Raw genomic sequence first — 22,958 nt, forward strand, 5'->3', positions numbered from 1 at the left:
ACTTGAGAAGTTAACAGATCAAATGCGAGACCCCTCTCCCCCACCCCCCATCATGGGCTTACGTTCCTTGATTTGGTGAAGCTAATCTACAACAGGATTAAAAATACTGCGGATTTGCTCCTGTTTTCATCTGTCTGTGCCCCAACTAGTGGGGGGCAGCAATTTGCCTAAGTGTATCTTCTTTGAACCAAACTTTCCCTCAGGTGGACAGTTGCATGATCTAGTTGGAAGAGGGAATGTTATTGAGCCCTTTTCTCTACAGGTATACAGCCATTTCCCCAATGACAGTTCCAGTATTAAAGTTGATATTTTAAGCTCCATTTATATGTCTCACGTCTCATGTCTATTTCCCAGTTGATTTGAAGCTTGGAAGGGATAAAAGGAGTATTATTTATTTGCCTTCCAAAACCTGATTCTATAGTTTGGGTTAAGTGTATTTTTGAATAATCCAAATGTTTGAAATTTAAAATGCATATTGATACTGAAAAAGACAATATTCTGTAAGTCAGAATAAAGAACTCTTTTTCTGTTTTAGGAAAGTGAAAGTGTGCCATGCTGTTACTATAGATCTATATCCTAGCTGCATGTACACAAAGATCTGTAGAATTTAGAGCCAGCCTGCACAGAAACCCTTGATTTGCTTTATAAACCATGGCTAATGTGCACATCTGTGTACTTGACAAGAGGTCTTGGGAAAGAGATGCAGCACTGTTATCAAATACAGGGAACTCTAAGACAATTACTGTTTGTGGCCAGCACCATCTTGCTAGCTCTGGCAGAAGAATCATTGTGTGAGCCAACCCGCAAATCCAACACCTGAGTAGAAGCAGAGTTTTAATTGTGCAAACACAAGATGAACACCACCAAACAGAACGTTAGACTGTAATTAGTAACTTCAAGTGACCCTCTTAAATCACATCCAGTACATCAAAAATAAGAAAGGCATTTGTGCCCTCGAAAACATAGTAACATACAATAAAGGCTGATACATATATAATGTGAATGTCTTATATGTATTTCCATTTGTATATATATTTATTAAGACATAGAAGAATTTTACCTACGATAGTAGGTTTTGTATCAGTTATCAGGTTTTTAAATTATTGTGCTTAGGAGACTTTAAGCATTTAATTCACCTTTTGTCTTAATACAGAATCATGTTTAAAATCATCCCAGATATTCTTTCTTTGAAAGATATTTTAGCAGTCTTCCATTTTTATTTTAAAACCCCCTGTTGGCAGGACATGTACCCCATGCCTGACCTAAATCTGAAATGCTATAGGCACTGTCATCTTTGTCTTTTTTGATCTTCAGTAAAGATACCTACTTATCACTGTATTTAAAAGTTCATGTTCTAATCAGTTCTGTTCAACAGAAATAAAATGTGGACCATATATATCATTTTAAATGTTCTATTAGCCATATTAAAAAAGTAAAAAGAAACAGGTGAAATTAATTTTTTATAAAATTTTTTAAAATCACATTATCATCAGAAAAGTCTTTTTTTTTAATTGAGGTATGATCGACATACAACATTATATTAGTTTCAGGTATACAAATTTAATATTTGTATATATCACAAAATGATCACCGTAATAAATCTAGTTAATATCCATTATCATAGGAAGTTATAGAATTTTTTTTCTCATGGGGAGGACTTTTAAGATGTAGTCTCTTAGCCATTTTCAAATATGCACTAGAGTATTATTAACTATAGTTATGATGTTGTATATTGCATCCTCACGACTTTCTTAGTTAATAACTGAAAATTGTACCTTTGACTCCTTTACCTATTTTGCCCAACCCCCAACCCCCACCTCTCACAACCTCCAATCCGTTTTCTATATTCATGACCTTGGTTGGGTTTTTTGTTTTGTTTTGTTTCAGTTTTGTATTCTGCATATATGTGAGATCATACAGCATTTATCTGCCTCTGTCTGATTTATTTCACTTAGCATAATACCCTCAAAGTCCATCCATATGGCCACAAATGGCAAGATTTCATTCTTTTTTTATGGCTGAATATATATATACCACAATGTCTTTATCCATTCATATGTCAATGGGCACTTGGAGTGTTTTCATATCTTGGCTACTGTAAATAATGGTTCACATTAGTGTTTTCATTTTCTTCAAATAAATACCCAGAAGTGGAATTGGTGGATCATATGGTAGGTTTTTTTTTAAATTTTTTTTTATGAAACTCCATGCTGTTTTCCACGGTGACTCCTCCAATTTACATTTCTACCAACAGTGCATGAAGGTTCCTTTTTCTCCACATCCTCACCAACACTTGTTATTTCTCATCGTTTTGATAAGTCTTTCTGACAGGTGTGAGGTGATACATCTTGTGGTTTTGATTTGCATTTTTGTGATGATTAGTGATGTTGAGTATCTTCTCATGTGCTTGTTGACCATCAGTATGTCCTCTTTGGAAGAATGTCTATTCAAATCCTCCACCAGTTTTTTAATCAGATTGTTTGGGTTTTTTTCCTCTATTCAGTTCTAGGAGTCTTTATATATTTTGTATATCAGCTCCTTATCAGATATATGGTTTGCAGATGGTTTCTCCCATTCAGTGACTTGACTTATTTTGTTGGTGGCTTCCTTTCCTGTGCAGGTGAAATCAATTTTAATATTTTCAACCCAACATACCAAAATATTTTCATTTCAACATGTACTCAATATAAAAGTCATTAATGAGCTATTTTCCATTCTTTGTTTCATATGAAGTTTTCAAAATCTGGGGTGTATTTTATCCTTACAGCACATCTGAATTCAGACCAGCCACATTTTAAGTGCTAATAGATAACTGTGAATCATGGCTACCATATTCAATTGTATAGTTCCAAATGATTGGCTTCAGTTTTTTCCATTTAGAATTTAGATGAATATTAGGCTTAGGTTTGGCTGTGCTGAAAGAAAACACAGAAATAATCATAGCTTTATAAAGATAGAAATTTATTTCTCTCTTATATAAAGTTGGGAGATAGTGGTCTGGGATTGATAAGGTGTCAGGACCCAGCTTTCTTACCTTTTTTCTCTGCTGTGTATGGCCTTTAATAGCAGGGTCGCCTCATGGTCTAAGATGCTTGCTCCTTCTCCAGTCATCACATCTGCCTGCCAGCCAGCAGATAGGAGGAAGGAGAAGGAGGAAGTTTTGTATAATAATCATATGCCATCAGCCAGAACTTAGTGACAGGTCCACAGAGAGCTGCAAGAGAAGCAGCATATTTAATGTTAATTTAAGGTAGCCCTATGTACAGCTTAAAATGGGAGGTTTTGCTACTACAGAAGAAAAAGAAATGGATAAGGAGGGGAAACCAGTAATCTTTATTTCAAGAGGGTCTTCGAAAACTCAATAGGTTTTCAAAAAGATTGTCTTAAATATACCCGTCGCTGGAAGTGAAACAGGCCTCTTTAGGGTTACGCCTTCTTTAGTAGAATTAACCCACAGATTTCTTAGTTTACTAGCAAACCTACTGATATTCAACATTCTGTAAGGTAGAAATTCCAACAGGTTATGCGACCTTAGCACTCTAGCAGTGCAGAGAACTGTGCTTGGGTAATAAACATTCAGAGAAGTTTCTGCCATAATAGAAAGGTGCCCTCAGTCTTAGCTTTTAGCCAGATCATTTGATATGACCCAGTCTTATATTCGTACATGCAGATGTTTAATTTCCTAGTTGTTAAATTTGGGTTGTCGTGTGTATAAGATATGTATTAAATCAAGAATTTCTCTGAATGTGGAGCTATTTTCTGGAGAGAAAATGGGTTAGATGGAGGGTAGCTCCACTTTCCCCTTTTGGCAGGTAGTTTGTTACCTTTTAACCATCTCGGTAGTTATCTTTTTTTTTTCTGCCTAAATATCTATAAATAACCAGAAGGCAAGGGCCTATATATTATTGCTTTTGTGTTTCCCACACACAACTTTAGTATTTAAGTAAACAGATATTTGGTATTTCTAGTTAAACGTACTGCTCCTTTAAAGCTATGAAATCTAGGGTAAATACCCAAGGATCAGGGTTACAGATAGTACAAAACACTCAAAGCCATATTATTCCTGCTTTTATTCAAAGACAGTTTGCCTACTTTCTCAAGATATATCTCTAAAGTTGAAATAAAAATTCTCTCATTCTTCCTCCCTCAATCAATATTCTTGACTTCTGATCCCACACAAAACATCACTGTTCCAGAAAATTATTTAAATTGTGTGGCAACTTGAAGCCTCGTGATAAGTAAATGAGTTTCCAGTGCAAGTTTATTACAGTGACTTCAGTAATCTAAACAGATACAGCAAAGTTCTTAAAATGAATTCATTTTTATTTGATTTAGTAAATGAATGCACTAATTGACGGCTTGGGTTTGTTTGAGAAAGGGAAGGAGAGAGGAACCAATGAAGGGAAGTAAAATGTCATCCAGTCAAATAAATGGGAGAGATTCACTATGTGCTTTTGAGCCTCACTGCTGTTTTCTGTACTAGACTGGGCAACCCTTAGGGAATGGGGTCCCTCTCTCAGTCTCTGTCTTCAGGTCTCAGAAGTGCACTTTTCACATAGCGGTTAGTGGGCAGGTGTGCATTGTGAAATGATGGAGTAGTCTTCCTCATTACAGTGGAAATATTGGCTGAAATACTGCCAATTTCTTTTTACTAACCAAAGTTGATCAAGTTAAAAATATACTTGAGTGGGGGGCGCCTGGGTGGCTCAGTCATCAAGTGTCTGCCTTTGGCTCAGGGCGTGATCCCTGCGTTCTGGGATCGAGCCCCACATCAGGCTCCTCCGCTGGTAACCTGCTTCTTCCTCTCCCACTCCCCCTGCTTATGTTCCCTTTCTCGCTGGCTTTCTCTCTCTGTCAAATAAATAAATAAAATCTTTAATTAAAAAAAAGATACTTGAGTGGGACACCTGGGTGGCTCAGTTTGTTAAGTGTCTGCCTTCAGCTCAGGTCATGATCCCAGGGTCCTGGGATGGAGCCCCACATCAGGCTCCCTGCTCAGCGGGAAGCCTGCTTCTCCCTCTCCCTCTGCCTGACATTCCCCCTGCTTATACGCTCTCTCTGTCAAATAAATAAAATCTTTTTTTAAAAAAAGATACTCGAGTAAAAATGATGATTTTAAAGAAAGTGCTAGCCCTTCCCACACCAAATTCTTTTTAATACGTTTAATCATGGTTGTAATTCTCATTTAGAACGATTTCAGCAGCCTCTCAACTGGGTTCAAAGAGGGAAAAGAAACTAGAAAAGATTGAAGTCCCTTCTAAAGGTGTAAATCAGAGAATGGAGATGAGAGAATAAATGAGATGCTTGCAGATGAGATCTTTGTGTTTTTCAGCTGTAGACGTTTCTCATTCCCTCTGGATGCACTTTATGTTTTGAATTCGTCACTTATCATCTTTACTTCTTCTTATTCAATTGAAGTGATTATTTAATTCATCTGCAATCATTGTTTTGAATGCCTCAATTCTTTAGATTGCCATTAAGAATTTTCCAACTGGAAATTCCATCGGAAGAAAGGAAAATGTTCATTTCTTCAAGGCTTTTCAAAACATTCTTAGATTTTTGTCACTAATTTTTTTCCCTTTGGTTTTATTTCTAAGTTCAATTTAAATGAGTTCCTAAGCATTAGGAGTGTTATTTGAGCCATAAATACAGGAACTCATAAGAGAGCAGCACTAGACATTGATGAACAGCTGTAATGAGTGACTGACAGGTACTTCAAATTACAAGTTTATTGTGTTGTGGGTTTTTTTGTAATAATAACACACTGTCCTAATTTGCAGAATAACCCTATCTTTCCCAGTTTTCTAGACTATTAAAGAGTATTTACTAGAGAGAGCTTTAAATTTAGAACTTCATTACAAAAATCTCTTGTTTAGAACAAGTATTCTCAAGATTTTGGGTGTCCTTTATATTCTTAAAAATTACTGAGGACTCCAAAGAACTTTTGTGTGAGTTCTACCCAACTGATATTTACCATATTAGAAATTAAAACTCAGAAATTCAAAACATGTTTATTTATTTTAAAAGAATAAATGATTATAGTTAACATAAATAACATGTTTATACAAATAATTGTACTTTCTGAAAGAAAACTTTAGGGAGAAACAGCATTATTTTACAAGTTCTTTAGAGTCTGACTTAAGGGACTATGTCTGACTTAAGTGACTTAGAGTCTTACATGTGCTTTTGAAGTCAGTCTGTTGCAAAATCTCAGTTCACGTGGCTTCATACACTCACAAGAGAATGAGAGTGAAAGGCAAATTACATCCTAATATTGTTATGAAATCGGTTTTGACCTCAGAGACCATGAGAGTTATCCACCACATGTTGAGAACTACTGGTCTTGAACAACATTTGGTCCATGAAGGAAAAGGGCATAATATTCATAATTGAAAGTAAAGGAGTTTAGAATTCTAGGCCTAGAAGCTACTCCATTAGTTATTGGGACATAAGTTTCATTTTTTATTTTTTTAAAGATTTTATTTATTTATTTGACAGAAAGAGAGACAGCCAGAGAGAGAGGGAACACAAGCAGGGGGAGTGGGAGAGGAAGAAGCAGGCTCCCAGCGGAGGAGCCTGATGTGGGGCTCGATCCCAGGACTCTGGGATCACGCCCTGAGCCGAAGGCAGACACTTAATGACTGAGCCACCCAGGCGCCCCCAGACATAAGTTTTAAATCCATTTTAAAATAATTTCCTCACTGTTTAGCTTGTAGAGGTCAAGGACAGTTTCAAAATTCTGAAAAGTTCCACATATGTGCTTGACATTATTGAGTGTGTTGGCATTATTGACATAATATAAGCATATATATATATACATTGAGCAGAACTTTAAAAAATGTCTTCAGAAGTTGTCATTTGTGATCTTACTATTTTAAGTAGTTACCACCATCATGTTGTCTAACAGAGTCAGCATGGTGCAGTAGAACTAGCTCAAGGTTTTGAATTCTGACTTCAGAATTGACTGGCTTCGTGAATGGGCAAGTGACTTCACTCCTCTAAGCCTCAGTGTCCCCATTTGTGAAATGGGAATAAAAGCGCCTGCATTGCAAAACTGTCAGGACTAGAGGGTGTGTGTGCGGGTGTGTGTGTGGAGGGTGGAGTTAGAGCACTAATAGCTGTGACTAAGAAGATGAAGCCCCCACCTCACAATTTAGCGTGGATTTTGATGGACAGCCATGCTGAATTCCACCTGGAAACAGGTGGGGGCAGTGGTGAACTGTGCGAGTAGGAAGGCTTTGGCAAACCTTAGTGGCAGCTCCACCACAGAGACCCTACTGAGAGCACATCAGGCTGATCCAAGCAGGATGCAGCAGTGGCATCAGACGAGTGTGTGGATCAGAGTTGCCATGAGGTACAGAGACACGGAAGCCAGCACGAACCCAAGAATGAAAGCCAAAGAGCAAGCCACCAGGTCACCAGAGAGGAGTCAGACCAAGGCCAGGAATTAGGAACAATTAAGGATCCGGAGAGGGTGCAAAGAACCTTGAGAGAGGAATTTCAGGGCCTGGTTGAGTTTATGGAGGGAAATCCTTTGAGGTGGTGTCCTGGGCCAGTCATACAGGCCCAGCCTGATCGAAAAGACAACCTTTCCCAATGTGGCCATAAAGGAGGGGTAGGAGCTTTCACCATGCTTCTGCCCAGGCACCAGACGGATCCAGCCTGGGTGAATTAAATGTTCCTGCTACTGCAGCCCCTCTTCCTTCTCCATCTTGTAACAGAAGTGCTTGTTCCTGTGGGGAACTCAGGCCACATAGAAAAAGTAAGGTGACCAGTTTTCCCGGTTTGCCTGGAACTGAGGGGATTTCCCAGGACATAGACTTTCAGCTTTAAAACTGTTAAAATTCCTGGGGCACCTGGGTGGCTCAGTCGGTTAAGCGTCCGACTCTTGATTTCAGCTCAGGTCATGATCTCAGGGTTGTGAGATCAAGCCCTACGTGGCTCTTAAGCGCTGGGTGTGGAGCCTGCTTAAGATTCTCTCTCCCTAAAGAGAGAATTCTCCCTAAAGAAAATTCTCTCCCTCTCTCTCGCTAAAAAGCAAAAACAAACAAACAAACAAAAAACCTGGAAGAATTCCAGGTAAACTGGAACATGTTGGTCACCCTGTCCCATAGTACAACCCACCCCCACCCTAAAGCAATGCACGTATCATGAGTGAGGCTGATGGAAGTCTTCCCTGGGACATTCTTTTCAGAGCTATCAGTAAAGACATTTCTATGGCTGAACTAAGTTAGTGGAATGGATGTCGGGACCTGCCAAAGGTCATTTCAACCACTACAGGGAGAATTTCTGTCTGAGAGAGAAAGATAAATCCTGATCCCTGAGGATCATCTCGAACCAGCTGAGCCTGAAGCAACAGGGAACTTTCAGTGACATGAACTTATAAATTCTTTCTTCTGAGTAAGTTTGGATTTGGCTTGTAGCCTGGCTTAATATAGTGGGTACCTTGAAGAGAAGGCAGCTTATAAATCATGGCATATACTTAGCTACGAGAAACCTTTCTCACTTTGTGAGAAATTAGAGCTGACTGGGTTAACAGCTGTAATATGGGACTTCTAAACTATAAATTGCTCTGCCTTGACCAATGTCCTATGATTGACTGTCTTACATTGACTTGATGTGTCTGGTAATATGGTCTGTTTCTTGAATTATGCTAGGTATCGTCAGTGATGTCTTCCTGCAGTAACTGTCCTCACTATCTCCTCACCCCCTCTTCTTAGCTCTTCTAGCACTGTACCTTGCTTTAAATATCCAACCACATTTCTTCCAGCTACTTGCTAGTATTTAATGCTCTCAGCCCCACCAGTCTTTCTGTGTTCCTATCTATAAACACTTCTCCTTGACCTACTTGACTATAACTTGGCCAAGGTTACCTGCTCTAGTCTCTGCTTAGCCTGGCCTGCCCTGATCTTGGATGGATGGATGAATGGATGAATGGAACTTTGGCTTAATCTTTAAACACTTGAATGATGTTCTTGTTTACGACAGCCTGTTTTTGTCATTATTGGGAACACGGTCCCTTTCCAAATAATTCTTTCAGGCTTTATGCTGCTTTAGTGGTCAAGAACTTCCTCTCCCATATTATATAACTTTGACTGGGTGGTTGGGTAGGGCAGGGGATGGAGAGTGGTAAATTTGCAGAATAGATTTGTGAAAATGATGAGTCAGGGCTGAGTTAAGAAGGATGCTGCTACAGCTATAGTTTTCAGATTTTAGTGGATATAAGAATAACTTAAGGGACTTATTTAAATTGCATATTTCTGGGCCTGTTTCCAGTGAATCTGACTCAGTAGGTCTGGGGTAGGGCCTAGGACTAAGCATGTTAAACAGGAATATCAAGTGATTCTGATGTAGTTAGTCTCTAGAGCATACTTTGGGAATTATTCCTCCATGGTGTGTTCAGAACATGTGCTTGGGGGAGGAAAGACCCTGATAGTCTGGTGTACTAGAATAGCTGCAGGGTGGGTCATCTTTGTGATTTCCAAATCCTTTTGGGTCTTTTATGATGCTTGGCTTGTTTTCCTCAAGCAGTTTGGTAAGCTGGGAAGTTAGGATGGAGAAATATGGAGATATATATATATATATCTCCCACAACTATGCCATAATATTCCACAAAACCCAAATTTACCAGAGACTGTTGGAGCTCAATGGCCTGTCTAATCCATGTATATCATTGAATGTCCTGAGGGGAGATGATTCTACAGAATTGGCCTTTAGAGTATCATATTCTGATTGATTCAGCTCAGCAAAGAGCCAGAATTACTAGCAGCAATTCAAGGTCATAGGAGAGAGTGGGCCATGTCTCTGGCGTTGCGAGAAAATCATCCAGAATATAATTGCACCCCAATCCAATATGTACCAAAAGAGGGTGTTCCCTGTTTGAGGCAGCTTCACAGGCTGGTTGAAAGGAAGTCTTAGACTACCTGCATCTGTATTCTGGGAGGGATGAACATGGCCCATAAGAACTGGGGCTCCTAGCACCAACACGGTAGCTTCCATGGTACTACAAGTGTTCTGGAAGTCTTGACACTTCCACATATCTCAGGAAGGCTTTGCTTGGCTGCTAGTTTCTGGACAGAGTCCAAGAAAACCACAGACCTCTTTAGGGGAACAAAGTGCCAGGTCTTCCTTAGACCACAAATTCTGGCACCTGTAGGGAAAAGTGAGATATATATTACACTAAGGGTTAGAGTCTTTTCTAAAACTGAATAATTATGAGTAGCTGGTTTGTCAAGTTGGCCACCAATGGTCTCAATTTCAGTGGGGCAACAAAGGCTGCTGCAGCATTTGGCTTCTGAGGACATCATCCACATAGGATCCAATGGGCATGGAGCTCCATGTAATATTTGTATTTGTAATATAGTAATATTGGGGACAACATTGTATAAAAAGAGATGTGGTCTCTAGTTATTGGGCAAAGTATATAGTTCCTGAAACTACTTAGGTTGGTAGAACTTTTGGAGGATGTAGCTCGATAGATGAAGGTGCTGGGGTTGTTCCATGATGAGATTCATCCTTTGTTTGATAGGGGCCTCATTTACACCAGAACTGATTTTTTTCCCCACTCTCTTTCTCCACTGGGGGCTTGTAAATGGCATAGTGCCTCACCAGCCCAAGCTCAAAGAAGAAGAGAAAGGTTGGAACCAAGTACATCAGTTTAAGGTAACCCCTATGGAGGCCAAGTTGGAGCATAATGAGGACACCTGAGCTGGTATTTAAGGGGGCCTTGAATCAGCTTCAATCAGTAGGCACAGTAATCTGGACAGAAGCATTACTATTTCCACTTGAGTGGCCCACATTGACTGACTATTGAGAACTTCCTGAAGCTCATAGAGTGGCTTTATTCCAGTCCAAACTGAATAAGTTCAATGAAATTAGCAATCCAGGCCAAGTCTAAGCTATAGCTTTGCTATTAGCACTGACACTTCCAGACCTAGTCAGCACCTCTTGGCATCCTTTAAAATCCACAACTAAGCTCTGGATTACCCAAAACAGCAGAGTGGGAAACTGTATTTATTACCACTGGAGGTTCCTTTTTTCTTTTATCTCTCATCCTCCTGGAGTGGTGGTTTATGAGGAAGTCCAAACAAAAAGCACCTGTGCTGGTCTATAGGTCAAAGATTTTAGCTAGAACTAAAGCCATGCCAAGAGGCTGGACAGAGTCTTATGTTTCTTTCAAATGTATGTGGAAGGCTAAGGGGAAAGATTACCTGAGAAACAAGAGAATTAGGTGAGGGACTTCAGTTTTAAAAATATTTAGGAGTGCTATGACCTTCTACATGGCCTTGAGCTGGGGGTGGTATTCCTCTATGCATTATTTGAGGTCAATGGGCAGCATAGGCACGATTGACAGAGCCCAAGAGGTTGACTTCAGAGCCTGCAAGTACCAGAGCTGCACAGAAGCCTCTACTCCATGGGTGACAGATGTAGAGAGCAGAAAGCCAAGGAGTGGAGAGCCAATGACATGAGTTTCACTGGAAAGTGGATGGAGACTTGCAAGGTAAAAGGAGGCTGAAATGAAACTAGGGAAGGGCAAGTCACCAGAAGTGAAGCCATACCTGAGGGAGAAACCAGGACAAGCAGGGATTGAAAGCTGAAATCTAAGCCAGTTCATCTCCAGAAGGACAATATTGGTCAAAGCCAGGACCCACGATATCATAAGACCTGGAGGTGCCTAGGGGAGACGTCTCAGGGTTGGGATGGAGGAGCAGCATACCTTGAAGGGGGTGACCCTGCTTAGTCTAAAGCATCCCCAGTGTGTCTTCCAGTTAGGACTCCACACTTCACTCATTTATTCCGCCATCATTTATCAAGTATCTACTATATGCTAGTCACTGCTATACAATGTGTGTATTAATCAGTGAGAAAGAAGACGTCCAAGAACTCAGTGCTACCCTGTTCAACACAATATATGAAAAAGTTCATCTTTACAGGACCAAAATAACTCTTAGTCAACATGAATCCGTCTTCACAATGCTCTTTCACAATCCCTCTCCTGGCAGCAGGCCCAGCTGGTCGGTCCAACACTGCTGTTTCCTAGCATTTCTTTACCAAGCAGGGGCATCACTGCCTGTGGCTCCACATTCATTGATTTTTATGGTGTTTCTTCAGCTTGAAGTTATTTCACTTGTTTGTTCATGTCAGAGCAGCTACGTAAAATCTGGAGAGCATTCATGCTTTATATATGTCTGCTCAGGTGCAGTGTTAAATGCACCCTTATCTCTAACATAATTTAGTTTTCCAACTTTCTACAACTGTGTAAAAACATATTCCAGTAACAGTAGTTGGAATGCTGGCATTGTTGGTTAGACTTTAGGTAAATCAGTGTTTATTACTGTATCAGAATCATCTTAAAGAGACATTAAGAACATCCCCTTTTGAATAATTTGATACCACTTATTGAGTGCTGACCATATGTCAGGCACTGTGCTGAACATATCATAATAATAGTGTTTATTAAGAACTCTTTATATGTCAGACACTCTGTTTAGTGCTTTATATTATCATGTCACTCAATCTTCACAGCAGTCCTGTGAAGAATGTACTCTTATTCCAATTTTGAGTTGAGAAAACTGAAGCATAGGGAGTTGTTCACCTAAGATCTCACAGCTAGACTCTGTCAGAGCCGGTATCCAAACTCAAGCAGGCTGATTGCAGAGCTCATGCTCTTAACCCTAAATTTATGATCCACCTCATGTAATGTTCACAATCTTATGAGGTCTACATTATGACTGTTGTTTTACAGGTTATAATATCATTATTATGGATATTAGAAACTGAGGCTTTAGGGGACTTATTTGCCCTCATTAAGTGGGTAGGATAGTCATAATTTGGACTGAGGAAGTCTGATGCCACAATGCCCTTCTGCTCTTTCTTGCTAGATTATACTGCCAGGACGTGGTACAATTGGAATTCAAGTCCTGCCTGACTTTAGAGCCCCTAACCAATTCAATATCAGTCAATCACACACAGTTCTCTTTGTGTTTGTTTGTTTGTTTTGGTTAATGATTTGTACTAAGTCTTAGAAGCAGGGGGATAAGTACTGCAGCCATTTAACTCCACTAGAATTATGGAAGAACTTTGAGAAATAGAATGTCTTAAAATGCTTTATGTATGAAAGTTTAAGTTGATTATTTGTTTGACTATATTGCTTTCTAGAGAGAGCATATTAGAATGCCCTTGATAAAGAGCAGTCAGAAAGCTCTTTGATAATGTTGGAATTCTCCGTTTGAAGAATTACAGTCTAGCGGGTCTGAGTAAGAATGTACTGTAAAATTATAAGAGCACTCAATTGGAAAAAGCAACACAAATTACAAATATTAGGCTTACGTGCAACCTTTCCTATTCTGAAACCCTGCTATTGCCACCTTCATTCTTTGATGATAACTCTGCCTTATACTTCACTGAAAAGTTATAGGCCATTTGACATGAACCTCCCTTATCTACAGCTCAGACTTTTTCTCCATATCCATCTCCTTTGTGTTTTCTTTTCTATTTCTGAAAAAGAAGTAGATTTCCTACATTCTAAATTTAATCCTTATCCTCAAGGGCCAGCACCAGTTGGGGGGGTCGTATGGAGAGACTATATTAGGCAGGATGTTTTCCAGCCCTGGAAGGGAGCTGGCTAAATTCTAGGGGTGAGTGTGAGCTGTGGACCAAGAGAAAGGCCAACATCAGTATTGGAGGTAAATACCAAGCATCCACTTCAAGGAGAGCCTTCAAGGCTACGAGGAAGCAGTCAGGATTCCAAGAGAGGCAGGAACAGACCAGAAAGTGGAGTTCTGGAAGGTCCAATGAAATGGTTGAGGACATAGGCAAGGACAAAGGGAGCGAGTGGTAAGTTGCTTCTTTTGGGTGATGAGTATAGCAGGTGAGGAGAACCAGGTGCTGATTCCATCCTTCTCCACTGGCTTCATCAATACCTCTTCTTTTTCTTGAATCTACAGTGTTTCTTCCCCATTTTATCTTCCCCCTTAGCCTATATACTTTTCCTCTCCCTTTCCAAAAGGCTAAACTTTCTGTTAATCCCTTTATTTCTTTAAGCAAGTTTCATCTTTTCCTGTCTTTCCTTCCAGGAGTTAAATTAAATGGCCAAATTCAGTGGCCAGTTGAGGTAGCCTCACCACCAGTCTCTCTGTGGCATTAAATGTTGTTGAAGGCGCCCACGCTTGAAACTCCTGCCTTGGTTGTTCCTTGCCTACCTCCCTGGATGGTCTTTCTTCTTCTTTGGACTCTTTAATATGCATTTCTTAAGGATATGTTCTTGGCCTACTTCATAGCCCTCTACTGTCTCCCTCAGTATACCTATTTAACCTTATGACTTGGATTATCCTCTCTACCCAGGTGATGCCTCAGTCTGAATCACCGTCTTTGACCTTGACGTCCTTTTCACATTTCTAGGATCCAGCTAGATACCTTCACCTGTGTCTCATCTGCACATTAAATTCTGCATGGCCAAACATTAACTAATTATTCTTTCACAATCAGCTTCTCTTCCTGTGTTTTTAAAACATTCCTGTTAATGACACTTATGAACTCTCCATCCCTCAAATTCTAGACCTCTGGGTCAATCTTTACTCTTCCCATGTTTAATCAGGTATCAAATTATGTTGACTGAAATATTTTTAATATATGTCCCCCTATTTCTATTATTATTTCCTCTTTCCCAGTGCCCTTCATCAAAACAACTTTAAGAGCCTGATAGTTGGCTTCCCTACCATTAATTTTCTTCCACTCTGAATCATTTTGGTTGCTACTATCTTTTTCTGAATAGCATCTGTCATACCTCTCATTGAGACTCTTACCTATAAAAAAAAAAAAATCCTGACATCTTAACCTAGCATTCTAGTTCCTTCACAAGCTGAGCCCAACCAATTTTTTTTTATTTTTTATTTCTGACTTTGCTGGACCTTTGGTCTAGAAAAAACAGACTTTTTCTTCTCTGTAAGTGCCCTATGATTTCTCTCTCCCATGTCTTTTAATGTTTCTGAGACCAGAATGATCTCTATTCATCAGCTCTTCATGTACAAATCTTACAACTTTCAAAGCCTAGCTCAAATACTTCTCATCCTATGAAGCTTTTCTTGATCTCTCCAGATAGCAGTAATCTTTGCATCTTTTGATTTACCATAGCACTTCATCTGTACCTTTTTCCTAGTGCTTATCACCCTCTGCCTTGGATTCTGATTATTCACATGCATATTTTATTATCTCCATGATTTGATTATATACATATTGAAAAATTGATTCATCTTTGTAGTCCCAAAGTGCCTGGTATAAATATTTGAACAAATTTGATTGCACTTACCAAATATTCCATATACTTCTTTATATTTTCCAGTATCCTTTGCTATTAGACTTGGGGCATATGACTATTTCTGGCAAATATGCTGTAAGGAGTTACGTGTAACACTTTTGGTTTGAAGTATTTTGGAACAGATGAGAATTCTCCACTCTTTGTTCCTTCTTCTTCTTCTGTGGCAGTCTACAAGGCCATGTGGTCCAGCTGCAACTTGGTGGAGTTTCTATGTCTGAGTCTCTGATTGATCACGTGGATCAGGGCTCCCCCTGAACCATACTAGGTGTGAGTCTAAGTAAGGAATTCTGTTGTGCTAAACTACTGAAATTTCAGAATTAATATTTTACTGCAGCATAGTCTATCCTAACCTGACAAATAGAGGAAGGATTCTGTACATTTCTGAATGAACAAATGAAGAGGGTATCTATCAAATTAATTGTGTTGGTGAAATTATTCAAGAAGCTTGGTCCACAGTCTGTAGGATATTGCAGTTTCGTAGGTATCTGCACAAAAGGACAATATCAGATTGTAAGTAGTCTACCATTTGATATCATTATTCTTACAAATATCTTACAAACTTTTTGCTTTCAAAAAATCATTTGGTAGTTTACTGTGTATGTAGTTTCATGGGGTGTTTTCTTGGTGGTAGCAAAATTTGAAGTTAGGTATTAGAGATGCATTGCTTATTGAAAGGTATACCTGAGGTTTTCTTGATGCAGTCCAATGCATAATCCTTACCTTCCTCTGGCTTACTGACAGCCTCTTGTGCTCCTTTCATGAATTGATTCTTGATGCTTAAAATGAACTTACATGAAAAATTTATAAGCAGAACTTACTAGTATCCAAAAAATGCTGGCTGTTTACCTTTGAGACTTTTAATATAACTGCTTTTTTTCTTAGAGAATTCAGAAAAGATGAAAAACATTTAAGAAGAAAATAGATGTTTTCACAATCCTGGAGATAATTTCTGTTACAAAATTATGATCTGCAAGGATTGGTAAGCAGTTTTATAGTTTGTTGAAATAAATTCAGCCCTGGGGAAGTTAAGCATCTTCCTCTGATTCTCAAAGGGCTGCAATTGCAATCCTGTGGGCTGTCTTCCCTGGGCAACGTGGAATACTTTGGTTCTAGCCTTCTCTCCTTGTCACAATCTAAGCTCAGCTTAGTAAACTTATCTGGTAATTCACTATGAGATATCAATACAATGAATGCCAAGTTACCATTTCTTGGGATGCTGCCATTTACAACAGTACTGACCTAACAAATTTATAAAGTCAAAATGTTGTATTTACAATACCAATTACAGGCTGGAGTAGGAGCAACGTTTGGCAAAAAGATCTTTCTAAAGCCTCCACAATTAAGCTGCCCAGGAAACCATACTTCTGTTGAAGAGTAACATTATTTCAGAGTAACACCTTGTTGCTTCTGCAGAGCAGTTGTCTATCTAAGATAGTTGACCTATTGCTTATAAAACAGAAAGCTAACCTCATGACCGATGTTGCAATATACTATACCTATTACCAAGAGACAGAGTGCAAGATTCTCTTTTTCTCTTATTTCTTCAAGAAACAGACCCAAAGTATTTCTTTCTCTTGATTATGTGCTAGGTCTCCTGGACTATCTTCATGCTCAGGAGTTTTGTTTGGAACCTTCTACTATCATCAGGACTTTCATTTACGTTGATTTCCCAGTCATTACAGGCTTATCCTGGTTTATTACTGTCTTACACCTGTAACCAAATACAGCTGCAGTGAGATAGATGACCAATGTCTCAGAACAGCTCATAAGTGCATACAAGCCACAGAGGTTTTTTTTTTCTTTTTCAAGTTTTATTTAAATTCCAGTTAATTAACATACAGTGTAATATTAGTTTCGGGTGTAGAATTTAGTGATTCCAAGCCATAGAATTTTGTCTTGTCCCATCTGCTCCATGACACCAGTGGTCAAACTTGTGGTATATATGGAATCATAAATATGCCCTGGCTCTGAGCACTTTTACAGTTTCAGTAATTACAGTATAAAGTTAGAAGAAAACTCCAGTTTTCTAGGGCTCCTACTGAGCTGTCCAGGGTTCTGACTTCCACACAGGCCAAGACTACCTTCCTTATCCTTGGTCTTGATGCTGATGATTTCGCTTTGAACTTGGAATATTTTGGATGTAGTCTGTGATTCCTAAACTTGAATACCTCTGTGGTCTCTATTGAGCTCCGCCGGGCCAGGCTCTTGTCAATGGCGTAGTATATATAAACTGAAAAACTGATCGTACTATGTCGGGACTTTAAATTTGGAGAATTTAAGTCCTAGAGTCAGAAGACTTAGATTTTAGTAACAGCTGCTTTAGCCATGTGACTTTGAAGAAATCTCTGAACGTTTTTCAGAACCTTGGTTTTCTCGTCATGCCTGAACAATAAAATGTGACAAATATCTGCAACATAAATGACAAAAATACAATACAAAGAGCATTTAAAAATACTTAAGAAAAAAAAATACCTGATTGGAAAAAACAATTGGACTGGACACAAAAGGCAATTCACAAAATAAGAAAGATAAATTATCCACATGATATATAAAAATTAACTCAAAATGGACCAAAGACCTAAACATAAGATGTAAAACTATGAAACTCTTAGAAGAAAATTTAGCTGTAAATCTTTGGACCTGGAATTAAGCAATGGTTTCTTAGATACAACACCAGAACCACAAGCAATGAAAGGTAAAGTAGATGAATTGGACTTCATAAAAATTAAACACATTCGTGCTGCAAAGGCTGCTATCAAGAAAGTAAAAAGACAATCCATAGAATGAGAGAAAAAATTTGCAAATCATATATCTGATAAAAATTTGTATCCAGAATTATAAAGAACTTCTACAACAAAATAATAGAAGACAAATAACCCAATTTAAAAGTAGGCATGGGATTGAATAGACATTTCTCCACAGAAGATATACAAATGGTCAATAAGCACATGAAAAGATGCTGAACATCATTACCTATCAGGGAACTGCAAATCAAAACTAAAATGTGACATTGCTTCACACCCACTAGGATGGCTGCAATAGAAAAAGGCAGATAATGACAAGTGCTGACAAGAATGTGGACAAATTGAAACCCTTACACACTGCCGACAGGATTTTTTTTTTAAAGATTTTATTTATTCATTTGACAGAGATAGAGACAGCCAGGGAGAGAGGGAACACAAGCAGGGGGAGTGGGAGAGGAAGAAGCAGGCTCATAGCGGAGGAGCCTGATGTGGGGCTCGATCCCAGGACTCTGGGATCACGCCCTGAGCCAAAGGCAGACGCTTAACGACTGAGCCACCCAGGCGCCCCTGCCGACAGGATTTTTAAATGGTGCAGTTAATTTGGAAAACAAAATTCTCTAAAAATTTGACGGTTCCTCAAACAATGAAACACAGACCCTATACGACCCAGCAATTCTAAGCCTAGGTATATATGCAAGATAAAAGAAAACGTGCTCCCAAAAATCTTGTACACAAACAATTATAACAGCTTTATAATAGCCCAAAAGAAGAAACAACCTAAATGTCTATCAACTGATGAGTGGTTAAACAAGTTATAGCATATCCATACAATGGAGAATCCACACAAGAAAAAGGAATGAAATAATGATATGTGCTATAACATAGGTGGACCTTGAAAACATCATGCTAAGGAAAAGAAGCCAGTCACAAAAGTGCACATATTGTATGATTCCATTCATATGGAATATCCAGAGTAGCTAAAGTTATGGAGTCAGAAAGTAGATTAGTGAGTGCCTAGGACTGGATTTGGGTTGTAGGGGTGGAGAGTGACTGCTAATGGGCATGAAGTTTCTTTTTGGAGAGATGAGAATGTTGTACAGTTGATTGTGTTGATGGTTGCACAACTATGTGACTATACTTAAAATCATTGAATTACACACTTTAAATTGTATTGTATGGAAATTACATCTCAAGCTGTTATTAAAACAAATAAATACAAATTACCAGGAAGCACATTTGAAATCTGCTAATTCCTTGGTCATCAAATAAATAAAAAGCTGACTGTGAGATACCATATCTCTCATCAGATTTTGGAAATTAAAAGTTGGCATGTGTGTGTATTCAATGAGATCTATTTGTAAAGTGCAAAGAACTGTTCAAAGGCAATTTACTTCCATCATGTATATTTTGGTTTGCTCCTCAAGCTCAGAATATCTTTTTTTAAAAAAGATTTTATTTTATTCAACAGAGAGAGAGACAGCCAGCGAGAGAGGGAACACAAGCAGGGGGAGTGGGAGAGGAAGAAGCAGGCTCATAGCGGAGGAGCCTGATGTGGGGCTCGATCCCAGAACGCCAGGATCACACCCTGAGCCAAAGGCAGATGCTTAACCGCTGTGCCACCCAGGTGCCCCTCAAGCTCAGAATATCTTAAAAGGTGTTTTTTTGAGTCCACAGCATGGAAAATTCATGTTACAGATTTCCTAATTCATGTTTTTGCCCAAAGAAGTCACAAATCTTTGCCGTTTTGCTCAAATGCACAAATTCTATGAGAAAACCAAAACTGGGTTACTGAAAAGTGATCAATTCTCTTCTTTCCTTCCCTACTGGAGGACATTAGAAGCATCTATGTTTTGTCCCCTTTGATGGCAGAGTCAGTAACAGCAGCCACTCCCTATGAACAGAAGGAGCCTGGTGTGTTCCAAATGTGTTGAGACATTTGTGAGTGTTGTAGTGGGCTCCTGGAGAAAACACAGCTGTCTTGTGCACCAGCCTGGGGTCTCTATAAATTAGTTTCAATCTAACTATTTTTTCACTGCAGTAGGACATGGAGGACACTTTTCCATATAAAATTCAAGAGCTACCACACATTGCAGCAGAGTAAAAACCATGTTGCAAAATGGGTGGATGCTATAGACACAATAAGCTTTGAACCAATGCCACACACAACGATTTCAGAAAAATTTGAGGTTGCAGATGAGTCTCATTTTGAGTCAAACATTTTATCTTACTAAGTCAATGGGAGTGGTTTCACAGTTGCATTCTTTCCCAAAAAGTTCCAAAAGTAGAAACGAGGTTTGGGTGCTGATAAACATATAACCCAGAGAAGGCAAATACTTGGCATATGTTGCCACATCTCCTTCACTTGCCTGCATGTAGCTAGTGCTTATCCTTCCAGGAACTTTTTCCTACTGAATCTGAACATAGCCCAAGACTCTCAGTACAGTGCTCCAACATTCAGTACTATACAATCAATGAATTCTATTTGCCATTCCTGATACAGGCTATTCCAATTTGAGGTGTGTGTGTGTGACCCAGCTACTTCAAAGAACCTTTGAAGTGTATTTGTCTTTATGTAAGGTTTGCCTTTCAGAATTATAGGATTTTCAAGTGAAAACCGACCAATAGTCACTCAATATAGGGGAACATTTCTCATCTAATTTGTTTTAAATGCCTTCAAATTTGTTTTAAATGAATTCTTTGATTCTTCGATCTTTGCAAATACAAAAACGCAGGCAGAGCTTTTACCATTATAAGCCATTTTCTGGAAATAATCTGGTGTGTGCTTTTCTATGTTAATAACATACCTACTTATATCAGCCCATTTGGTGCTCCCTCAAACCCTGTACAGAAGATACTATTAAAATATCCAGGTTACAGTTGAGGAAACTGAGGCACAGAGCTCTTATGTAACTTTAATATTGCAGTTGGAAAGGATTTCGTCTTGGTTAAAGTTTGTTACTTGTGGTGCTCTTTTTATCTGTCCTATACCCCCTTTCCCCAAGATATGAGGTTTGGTCTAAGTTAAGAAGCTAGTGTTAAATAAATGCTCCTCATCAGATTCCTTCTTTTGAAATGATGAACAAAACTTCTTTTCCAAAAAAAAAAAAAAAACCCAATAGCTTTGTCTTTGAAGACAAAACCTGACAGTTCTTTTGTCTCAACTCTTCTTGCTAAGAATTCTTTAAAAGTGCCAACCTTATTATTTTTTTTAATCTCCAAAGCGTATTAGAGCAATCCATAACTTAGAGCAACTATGCAAGCCCTGGAATTCCACAGCTGACTGTGTGTTATGCCCATAAATTTCCAAATTAGTCAAGCTTTGTCAGTACACAGGGGTGCAAATATAAAATAATGTGGATAAACATTGATAACTTCAAACCAAAGCACAAACCTGAAAATATCTTCATCCAAATAAACAATTATTTGTATATATTCAGAGGTGGAATCTAAAAAAGTAAAGATGGTTGTGAAGATTGCTAAATCTGAAACAGTGAACACATCTCTTTTCCGCAGAGCAAAACAGAATCATTTATCAAAATGGAATTTCAATTAAATTGGAAATGAAAATGGAAATTTTCAATTTCCTTTAATAAAATCTAAATACATTTAACTGGCTATTTCCTCCTCACATTCTCAATTAGAGTATTGATCCGCATCTGATACAATATGGAAAATAATTAGAATCCTATTCCCAAATTCCTTATCTATTTAGGCATAAGGAAGTTAAGAGGCTTGCATTGTTATTCCAGTTTTTCAATGATGACTTTCATTAGTGTTTCCCAGGGAAACAAAGTAACATACACTGTGTAATTGTGTATGAAACTCCCTTACCATAACAATTCTCACACGTCCAGTACACATCCGTAACTGCTTAATATCATATCCTTAGAGTTGACTGTGTTCTTGGCATGTTATCAATAATGAAACTGAGAAATTCCCATCTGGTATTTCTGATGCTCCAAGGAGTTCTAAACAATAGATGTGAAAAAGTCTCACAAGGGCCCCTGATTACACAGGATTAAGCTCCATGGAAAGACGGCAATGGAATAGCTTTTCATCTTAAAGATTTCTTAAACAAGGTTGTTTTTCCCATGGAAAGATTTCAAAAACCATGATGATTCATGATAACCAAGAATTTTTTTTGGGTTGCTGTTGTTGGAGAGGGAATTTTTTTTATAGCTTTATTGAGGTAAAATAGATATACATTAAATCTCAAATATTTATAGTGAACAATTTGATTAGTTCTGACTTATGTATACACCTGTGAAGCTATCACCATAATCAAAATAATGAACATGTCCATGATAATTTTTAAAGATACCAGTAATGTAAAATTTTGGTGATGATCCTATCTCCAGGGACATCCGGCACTAGTAGGCCACATTTATTGTCTACTGAGTGAATACATCTTCTCTAATTTATTATCACTGGACATCCTTTGAACACTAGTGTACTAAAAGAACAAAGGGTTGGACAGAATTTAGGCTTTTCAGTTTCAGCATTTTTGAGGAGCAGCTGAATAGTGCTGAAGTTGGCCTTGGAATATAAAAATCAACAGGTATGGGTGCCTGGATGGCTCAGTGGGTTAAGCGCCTGTGTTCAGCTCAGGTCACGATCCTGGGGACCTGGGATTGAGTCTTGCATCTGGCTCCCTGCTCGGTGGGGAGTCTGCTTCTCCCTCTGCCTCTCCCGATATCTTGTGCCCACAGTCTCTCTCTCTTTCTCGCAAAAGTAAATAAAATCTTCCAAAAAATCAACAGGTATGAAACCCTTGATAGGCCTATGGTAGCTTAGCCGTGTCACAATGCCCCAAGTACTTCTACTCCATGACCCACCTTTTCTAGAGAAAGAGCAATGGATAAGCCTGTTGTTCTACCCTGTGTGTTGGCCTGATATTT

This window comes from Ursus arctos, unplaced genomic scaffold (genome assembly GCF_023065955.2).
Source record: "Ursus arctos isolate Adak ecotype North America unplaced genomic scaffold, UrsArc2.0 scaffold_25, whole genome shotgun sequence".
In the NCBI taxonomy this organism is placed as follows: domain Eukaryota; kingdom Metazoa; phylum Chordata; class Mammalia; order Carnivora; family Ursidae; genus Ursus; species Ursus arctos.